At 46.1% G+C, this 10,179-nt stretch overlaps 2 non-coding genes across 2 annotated transcripts; both read left to right on the forward strand.

Annotated features, from left to right (window-relative positions):
- Positions 1-6,889: 6,889 nt before the first annotated feature.
- trnav-cac (transfer RNA valine (anticodon CAC)) lies at positions 6,890-6,962 on the forward strand. Its single transcript has one exon. It is a non-coding gene; the product is annotated as a tRNA-Val (tRNA).
- A 2,860-nt stretch (positions 6,963-9,822) lies between these two features.
- Positions 9,823-9,895, forward strand: trnav-cac (transfer RNA valine (anticodon CAC)). Its single transcript has one exon. It is a non-coding gene; the product is annotated as a tRNA-Val (tRNA).
- The last annotated feature ends 284 nt before the right edge of the window (positions 9,896-10,179 follow it).

A 10,179-nucleotide genomic window follows, 5' to 3' on the forward strand; every position in this document is an offset into this window, starting at 1 on the left:
TTGATTGTGGTGTTGGTAAGTGCCGAATTTTCCAAAGTGTCTGTGCTGTCATGCTCGTGTTCGCCTCCCGCGCGGAAAATCGCCAGCGGCTCGACTGTTGCTTTCTGTTCCAGGCAAGTTGAGCTTTTACTGGAACCGAATGGAGACTGTTGTTGCGAAACAGAGTCCTACGGTGACTCGACTCGTCGTTATTTGGTTTTCTGGCCAATGAGAAAATCGTTCTAATGTATTTCGATGTCATATGTTATTGAATTTCTCCCACTTCCTCCTTTTCCGTCCTGGAGTCATCGCAAGGGAAAGGTAATCTAATCGAGACTGTGATTGGTGAAATTCACTTTTTATGGCCCATTCTTATTATGTTCTTTCTTTGTCTCTTTGCAGCATTGTCTGGGCAGTGGTGGTGCACTCAGGCTCCAGTATGTTTGAAAGAGTAGTTTGGAATTGCCCTGTTGTTATTTGTGTGATTACTTTATGGCTCATGCCCCCGGACTGTCTCACATTTAGCATTCATGCTCGCTGTGTCTGAAAATGCATTTGGTTTTCCAGTTTTGTTTGTGTTCCGTGTTAAATCCTTTCTGTTTTGCGATTCGCTCAATACATTACGAATTAACAGGGTTTCTGAGGTAACTTCCAGCTGCAAAAATCCTCAACTGAGAATCTGGGAAACTTTCACGGAGTATGGTCAGTCGGAGCAAAAGTAAGGAAGTCGTTCGTTTCTGCAGTGTTTCACAATGCTACCTTTCCCGTGAGCCGTCGAACAGACTAAATGATTTTGCCACAGACTGCGACGGTAAGCTCCGCAAAAACGTAATTCTTTAAAGCAGGTGTAAGCAACACAACGTTACCGGGTTACACCGCGTGGAAACAGATACTTCGGTGTATCTCGTCCATGCTCACCACATCGCCAAAATTAAACAAGTCCCATGAAACAACGAGCTAACGGAAACAGAAAGGTGAAAGGTAGAATGGCTTCAACTTTCAGTGCTGGATGCCACTGAGCTGCAGCGGGGGCGACCGCGGTTTGTTTCTGTTGTGTAGTGGTCATCACGTTCGCCTTACACGCGAAAGGTCCCCAGTTCGAAACTGGGCAGAAACTGCTTTGCTCTTCAACGGCATCCTTTGACATGGACAAGAACGGAGCTTTCTTGCTTGCTTTCCCATGTGCAAACCTGCCTTCGAATTTGCTTGAATAAATCTTCTCTCGTCGTGCAATGCAATGCGATTCCATTTAATTACTGTGCAAAGCATTGTAAAGTTTTTCTCCAACATCGTTCTGATCATATGCCATTCTGTTTGAGAGTGTAGTTACCCCCTTCTGATCCTTCCACGAAAAGCATTACCGCATTCGCATTCCTTGCGCAGGCGGCCCGGTTCAAAGACAGGGAAGAAGCTGATGTGCTGGTGTCACAGTGCACCACGGATTCTTCAACTAGTCTGTCTGTCAAATGTATCCCAAAGTCGTCTCTGAAAGACCTCATTTGGAAGGTGTCTGTCGTTATTCAACGTGCGAGAATTGGCACCAGAGGTCCTGCATCATGTTTTGGAGCAGTTAACACGTTAGTGGCTCATTCAATCAGCAACAGCAATGAAAGAAATTACACTCTCAGAGGAAACTCTGGACCTGTGCTTTCATAGCGTCGCTAGTATTAAGGTGCGCCCCGAGATCTAAGCCACGTTGGAACTGAAACGGAGGAATCGACAGAGAGGCTACAGAATGACATCGCATCCATTTGGTTTTCTTTAAATCACTGACGAGCAGGAAAATGTAAACGGGGAAGGCGAGTGGGGAAGTGAGGCAGTTGCAGCTCTGGAGAAAGTCCTTCTTTGTGATTCACTCAGCAACCAGAGACGTGACGGTGACTCAGGCGTGAGAGCTCTTCACATCGTGAACAAACAGCAATCAAGGGCAGTTAGCACCTCTTCCGGAGTGGGGGTGGGGTGAGGTAATTACCTTTTGACTTCTGTTACTATGTTCAGAAACTGCCTTTTGGATTGAGGTGAACAGAAACTGCATTTCTAAAAAGCACCATGGAACTTGTTAAAATTTATTGAGTCGCTTTTTCTCATCGATTCCCACACAGGTTTCCAACTCAGTTGGTATCCATGAGGCTCATGTCCAGGTGTGATAATCTCTGCAGCATATTGCACGGTTAAGGTAAAAGGCAAGGAAAGTGGCATCTCGAACCGGCCCCGAGGTCAGACCTTCCTCACAATGTAATCTGTCGTTCTCGGATTGTAATACTACCTCCGGTTTTAGGATGGAACATTCTTTGGGAACCTTATTCTGCAAAACAGACACAGTGCCTGAAACTATGGTGCACGGTATGATTTGGGACACGGCCTGCTCAGCTTTGTGCATTTTCCCTGTAGTCCGGTGTGTTTCATGTTCCGTGTAAACGTGTAAATTGTCCTGTTTCGAGCAATGGGTGAAATCATTTAGCAAAGCAAGAATCGAAATTGCAGTAATGTCAAGTAGCTCATGGTAATTTGACCCAATCATAACCGATCATATATTCTCACGCACTCACAGATACATTTGTAGCTGAATCCAGTCTGAGAAGATAGACTCAGCTTACCAGTGATTTTTGTCTGGATTGATGGGCTATCGTTAACTGCTGAGAAATTGATATTGTAGACGGGCACATCCCAGCAGCTGTGCGAGTCGGAGAGAGATCATGGAACCTTTTTCACTTGAGTTTACATCTGTTGTTATGCAGGAACACAATTGGAAGTGCAAGAAAATGGACTCACGGGCGTGTTGCTAGTGTGGCCGAGCGGTCTTAGGCGCTTGATTAAGGCTGCCGTCTCGCCCGAGGAGTGGGTTGGAATCCCACCGCTGCCGTTTCAGCGGCGCTGCTGGTTTAAATGCTGTTTCATTCCCCTGCTGCATTTCTGTTTAAAACAGAAGAAAAATGAGTTTGCTTCCCGGGGAATTGCCTGCGGTGTGGGAAAGTGCCGAATTTTCCAAAGTGTCTGTGCTGTCATGATCGTGTTCGTCTCCCGCGCGGAAAATCGCCAGCGGCTCCACTGTTGCTTTCTGTTCCAGGCAAGTTGAGCTTTTACTGGAACCGAATGGAGACTGTTGTTGCGAAACAGAGTCCTACGGTGACTCGACTCGTCGTTATTTGGTTTTCTGGCCAATGAGAAAATCGTTCTAATGTATTTCGATGTCATATGTTATTGAATTTCTCCCACTTCCTCCTTTTCCGTCCTGGAGTCATCGGAAGGGAAAGGTAATCTAATCGAGACTGTGATTGGTGAAATTCACTTTTTATGGCCCATTCTTATTATGTTCTTTCTTTGTCTCTTTGCAGCATTGTCTGGGCAGTGGTGGTGCACTCAGGCTCCAGTATGTTTGAAAGAGTAGTTTGGAATTGCCCTGTTGTTATTTGTGTGATTACTTTATGGCTCATGCCCCCGGACTGTCTCACATTTAGCATTCATGCTCGCTGTGTCTGAAAATGCATTTGGTTTTCCAGTTTTGTTTTTGTTCCGTGTTAAATGCTTTCTGTTTTGCGATTCGCTCAATACATTACGAATTAACAGGGTTTCTGAGGTAACTTCCAGCTGCAAAAATCCTCAACTGAGAATCTGGGAAACTTTCACGGAGTATGGTCAGTCGGAGCAAAAGTAAGGAAGTCGTTCGTTTCTGCAGTGTTTCACAATGCTACCTTTCCCGTGAGCCGTCGAACAGACTAAATGATTTTGCCACAGACTGCGACGGTAAGCTCCGCAAAAACGTAATTCTTTAAAGCAGGTGTAAGCAACACAACGTTACCGGGTTACACCGCGTGGAAACAGATACTTCGGTGTATCTCGTCCATGCTCACCACATCGCCAAAATTAAACAAGTCCCATGAAACAACGAGCTAACGGAAACAGAAAGGTGAAAGGTAGAATGGCTTCAACTTTCAGTGCTGGATGCCACTGAGCTGCAGCGGGGGCGACCGCGGTTTGTTTCTGTTGTGTAGTGGTCATCACGTTCGCCTTACACGCGAAAGGTCCCCAGTTCGAAACTGGGCAGAAACTGCTTTGCTCTTCAACGGCAGCCTTTGACATGGACAAGAACGGAGCTTTCTTGCTTGCTTTCCCATGTGCAAACCTGCCTTCGAATTTGCTTGAATAAATCTTCTCTCGTCGTGCAATGCAATGCGATTCCATTTAATTACTGTGCAAAGCATTGTAAAGTTTTTCTCCAACATCGTTCTGATCATATGCCATTCTGTTTGAGAGTGTAGTTACCCCCTTCTGATCCTTCCACGAAAAGCATTACCGCATTCGCATTCCTTGCGCAGGCGGCACGGTTCAAAGACGGGGAAGAAGCTGATGTGCTGGTGTCACAGTGCACCACGGATTCCTCAACTAGTCTGTCTGTCAAATGTATCCCAAAGTCGTCTCTGAAAGACCTCATTTGGAAGGTGTCTGTCGTTATTCAACGTGCGAGAATTGGCACCAGAGGTCCTGCATCATGTTTTGGAGCAGTTCACACGTTAGTGGCTCATTCAATCAGCAACAGCAATGAAAGAAATTACACTCTCAGAGGAACCACTGGACCTGTGCTTTCATAGCGTCGCTAGTATTAAGGTGCGCCCCGAGATCTAAGCCACGTTGGAACTGAAACGGAGGAATCGACAGAGAGGCTACAGAATGACATCGCATCCATTTGGTTTTCATTAAATCACTGACGAGCAGGAAAATGTAAACGGGGAAGGCGAGTGGGGAAGTGAGGCAGTTGCAGCTCTGGAGAAAGTCCTTCTTTGTGATTCACTCAGCAACCAGAGACGTGACGGTGACTCAGGCGTGAGAGCTCTTCACATCATGAACAAACAGCAATCAAGGGCAGTTAGCACCTCTTCCGGAGTGGGGGTGGGGTGAGGTAATTACCTTTTGACTTCTGTTACTATGTTCAGAAACTGCCTTTTGGATTGAGGTGAAGAGAAACTGCATTTCTAAAAAGCACCATGGAACTTGTTAAAATTTATTGAGTCGCTTTTTCTCATCGATTCCCACACAGGTTTCCAACTCAGTTGGTATCCATGAGGCTCATGTCCAGGTGTGATAATCTCTGCAGCAAATTGCACGGTTAAGGTAAAAGGCAAGGAAAGTGGCATCTCGAACCGGCCCCGAGGTCAGACCTTCCTCACAATGTAATCTGTCGTTCTCGGATTGTAATACTACCTCCGGTTTTAGGATGGAACATTCTTTGGGAACCTTATTCTGCAAAACAGACACAGTGCCTGAAACTATGGTGCACGGTATGATTTGGGACACGGCCTGCTCAGCTTTGTGCATTTTCCCTGTAGTCCGGTGTGTTTCATGTTCCGTGTAAACGTGTAAGTTGTCCTGTTTCGAGCAATGGGTGAAATCATTTAGCAAAGCAAGAATCGAAATTGCAGTAATGTCAAGTAGCTCATGGTAATTTGACCCAATCATAACCGATCATATATTCTCACGCACTCACAGATACATTTGTAGCTGAATCCAGTCTGAGAAGATAGACTCAGCTTACCAGTGATTTTTGTCTGGATTGATGGGCTATCGTTAACTGCTGAGAAATTGATATTGTAGACGGGCACATCCCAGCAGCTGTGCGAGTCGGAGAGAGATCATGGAACCTTTTTCACCTGAGTTTACATCTGTTGTTATGCAGGAACACAATTGGAAGTGCAAGAAAATGGACTCGCGGGCGTGTTGCTTGTGTGGCCGAGCGGTCTTAGGCGCTGGATTAAGGCTGTCGTCTCGCCCGAGGGGTGGGTTCGAATCCCACCGCAGCCGTTTCTGCGGAGCTGCTGGTTTAAATGCTGTTTCATTCCCCTGCTGCATTTCTGTTTAAAACAGAAGAAAAATGAGTTTGCTTCCCGGGGAATTGCCTGCGGTGTGGGAAAGTGCCGAATTTTCCAAAGTGTCTGTGCTGTCATGATCTTGTTCGTCTCCCGCGCGGAAAATCGCCAGCGGCTCCACTGTTGCTTTCTGTTCCAGGCAAGTTGAGCTTTTACTGGAACCGAATGGAGACTGTTGTTGCGAAACAGAGTCCTACGGTGACTCGACTCGTCGTTATTTGGTTTTCTGGCCAATGAGAAAATCGTTCTAATGTATTTCGATGTCATATGTTATTGAATTTCTCCCACTTCCTCCTTTTCCGTCCTGGAGTCATCGGAAGGGAAAGGTAATCTAATCGAGACTGTGATTGGTGAAATTCACTTTTTATGGCCCATTCTTATTATGTTCTTTCTTTGTCTCTTTGCAGCATTGTCTGGGCAGTGGTGGTGCACTCAGGCTCCAGTATGTTTGAAAGAGTAGTTTGGAATTGCCCTGTTGTTATTTGTGTGATTACTTTATGGCTCATGCCCCCGGACTGTCTCACATTTAGCATTCATGCTCGCTGTGTCTGAAAATGCATTTGGTTTTCCAGTTTTGTTTTTGTTCCGTGTTAAATGCTTTCTGTTTTGCGATTCGCTCAATACATTACGAATTAACAGGGTTTCTGAGGTAACTTCCAGCTGCAAAAATCCTCAACTGAGAATCTGGGAAACTTTCACGGAGTATGGTCAGTCGGAGCAAAAGTAAGGAAGTCGTTCGTTTCTGCAGTGTTTCACAATGCTACCTTTCCCGTGAGCCGTCGAACAGACTAAATGATTTTGCCACAGACTGCGACGGTAAGCTCCGCAAAAACGTAATTCTTTAAAGCAGGTGTAAGCAACACAACGTTACCGGGTTACACCGCGTGGAAACAGATACTTCGGTGTATCTCGTCCATGCTCACCACATAGCCAAAATTAAACAAGTCCCATGAAACAACGAGTTAACGGAAACAGAAAGGCGAAAGGTAGAATGGCTTCAACTTTCTGTGTTGGATGCCACTGAGCTGCAGCGGCTGCGACCGCGGCTTGTTTCTGTAGTGTAGTGGTCATCACGTTGGCCTCACACGCGAAAGGTCCCCAGTTCGAAACTGGGCAGAAACTGCTTTGCTCTTCAAGTGCAGCCTTTGACATGGACAAGAACGGAGCTTTCTTGCTTGCTTTCCCATGTGCAAACCTGCCTTCGAATTTGCTTGAATAAATCTTCTCTCGTCGTGCAATGCAATGCGATTCCATTTAATTACTGTGCAAAGCATTGTAAAGATTTTCTCCAACATCGTTCTGATCATATGCCATTCTGTTTGAGAGTGTAGTTACCCCCTTCTGATCCTTCCACGAAAAGCATTACCGCATTCGCATTCCTTGCGCAGGCGGCCCGGTTCAAAGACAGGGAAGAAGCTGATGTGCTGGTGTCACAGTGCACCACGGATTCCTCAACTAGTCTGTCTGTCAAATGTATCCCAAAGTCGTCTCTGAAAGACCTCATTTGGAAGGTGTCTGTCGTTATTCAACGTGCGAGAATTGGCACCAGAGGTCCTGCATCATGTTTTGGAGCAGTTCACACGTTAGTGGCTCATTCAATCAGCAACAGCAATGAAAGAAATTACACTCTCAGAGGAACCACTGGACCTGTGCTTTCATAGCGTCGCTAGTATTAAGGTGCGCCCCGAGATCTAAGCCACGTTGGAACTGTAACGGAGGAATCGACAGAGAGGCTACAGAATGACATCGCATCCATTTGGTTTTCATTAAATCACTGACGAGCAGGAAAATGTAAACGGGGAAGGCGAGTGGGGAAGTGAGGCAGTTGCAGCTCTGGAGAAAGTCCTTCTTTGTGATTCACTCAGCAACCAGAGACGTGACGGTGACTCAGGCGTGAGAGCTCTTCACATCATGAACAAACAGCAATCAAGGGCAGTTAGCACCTCTTCCGGAGTGGGGGTGGGGTGAGGTAATTACCTTTTGACTTCTGTTACTATGTTCAGAAACTGCCTTTTGGATTGAGGTGAAGAGAAACTGCATTTCTAAAAAGCACCATGGAACTTGTTAAAATTTATTGAGTCGCTTTTTCTCATCGATTCCCACACAGGTTTCCAACTCAGTTGGTATCCATGAGGCTCATGTCCAGGTGTGATAATCTCTGCAGCAAATTGCACGGTTAAGGTAAAAGGCAAGGAAAGTGGCATCTCGAACCGGCCCCGAGGTCAGACCTTCCTCACAATGTAATCTGTCGTTCTCGGATTGTAATACTACCTCCGGTTTTAGGATGGAACATTCTTTGGGAACCTTATTCTGCAAAACAGACACAGTGCCTGAAACTATGGTGCACGGTATGATTTGGGACACGGCCTGCTCAGCTTTGTGCATTTTCCCTGTAGTCCGGTGTGTTTCATGTTCCGTGTAAACGTGTAAGTTGTCCTGTTTCGAGCAATGGGTGAAATCATTTAGCACAGCAAGAATCGAAATTGCAGTAATGTCAAGTAGCTCATGGTAATTTGACCCAATCATAACCGATCATATATTCTCACGCACTCACAGATACATTTGTAGCTGAATCCAGTCTGAGAAGATAGACTCAGCTTACCAGTGATTTTTGTCTGGATTGATGGGCTATCGTTAACTGCTGAGAAATTGATATTGTAGACGGGCACATCCCAGCAGCTGTGCGAGTCGGAGAGAGATCATGGAACCTTTTTCACCTGAGTTTACATCTGTTGTTATGCAGGAACACAATTGGAAGTGCAAGAAAATGGACTCGCGGGCGTGTTGCTTGTGTGGCCGAGCGGTCTTAGGCGCTGGATTAAGGCTGTCGTCTCGCCCGAGGGGTGGGTTCGAATCCCACTGCAGCCGTTTCTGCGGAGCTGCTGGTTTAAATGCTGTTTCATTCCCCTGCTGCATTTCTGTTTAAAACAGAAGAAAAATGAGTTTGCTTCCCGGGGAATTGCCTGCGGTGTGGGAAAGTGCCGAATTTTCCAAAGTGTCTGTGCTGTCATGATCGTGTTCGCCTCCCGCGCGGAAAATCGCCAGCGGCTCCACTGTTGCTTTCTGTTCCAGGCAAGTTGAGCTTTTACTGGAACCGAATGGAGACTGTTGTTGCGAAACAGAGTCCTACGGTGACTCGACTCGTCGTTATTTGGTTTTCTGGCCAATGAGAAAATCGTTCTAATGTATTTCGATGTCATATGTTATTGAATTTCTCCCACTTCCTCCTTTTCCGTCCTGGAGTCATCGCAAGGGAAAGGTAATCTAATCGAGACTGTGATTGGTGAAATTCACTTTTTATGGCCCATTCTTATTATGTTCTTTCTTTGTCTCTTTGCAGCATTGTCTGGGCAGTGGTGGTGCACTCAGGCTCCAGTATGTTTGAAAGAGTAGTTTGGAATTGCCCTGTTGTTATTTGTGTGATTACTTCATGGCTCATGCCCCCGGACTGTCTCACATTTAGCATTCATGCTCGCTGTGTCTGAAAATGCATTTGGTTTTCCAGTTTTGTTTTTGTTCCGTGTTAAATGCTTTCTGTTTTGCGATTCGCTCAATACATTACGAATTAACAGGGTTTCTGAGGTAACTTCCAGCTGCAAGAATCCTCAACTGAGAATCTGGGAAACTTTCACGGAGTATGGTCAGTCGGAGCAAAAGTAAGGAAGTCGTTCGTTTCTGCAGTGTTTCACAATGCTACCTTTCCCGTGAGCCGTCGAACAGACTAAATGATTTTGCCACAGACTGCGACGGTAAGCTCCGCAAAAGCGTAATTCTTTAAAGCAGGTGTAAGCAACACAACGTTACCGGGTTACACCGCGTGGAAACAGATACTTCGGTGTATCTCGTCCATGCTCACCACATAGCCAAAATTAAACAAGTCCCATGAAACAACGAGTTAACGGAAACAGAAAGGCGAAAGGTAGAATGGCTTCAACTTTCTGTGTTGGATGCCACTGAGCTGCAGCGGCTGCGACCGCGGCTTGTTTCTGTAGTGTAGTGGTCATCACGTTGGCCTCACACGCGAAAGGTCCCCAGTTCGAAACTGGGCAGAAACTGCTTTGCTCTTCAAGTGCAGCCTTTGACATGGACAAGAACGGAGCTTTCTTGCTTGCTTTCCCATGTGCAAACCTGCCTTCGAATTTGCTTGAATAAATCTTCTCTCGTCGTGCAATGCAATGCGATTCCATTTAATTACTGTGCAAAGCATTGTAAAGTTTTTCTCCAACATCGTTCTGATCATATGCCATTCTGTTTGAGAGTGTAGTTACCCCCTTCTGATCCTTCCACGAAAAGCATTACCGCATTCGCATTCCTTGCGCAGGCGGCCCGGTTCAAAGAC

Source organism: Chiloscyllium punctatum, chromosome 18 (genome assembly GCF_047496795.1).
Source record: "Chiloscyllium punctatum isolate Juve2018m chromosome 18, sChiPun1.3, whole genome shotgun sequence".
In the NCBI taxonomy this organism is placed as follows: Eukaryota; Metazoa; Chordata; class Chondrichthyes; order Orectolobiformes; family Hemiscylliidae; genus Chiloscyllium; species Chiloscyllium punctatum.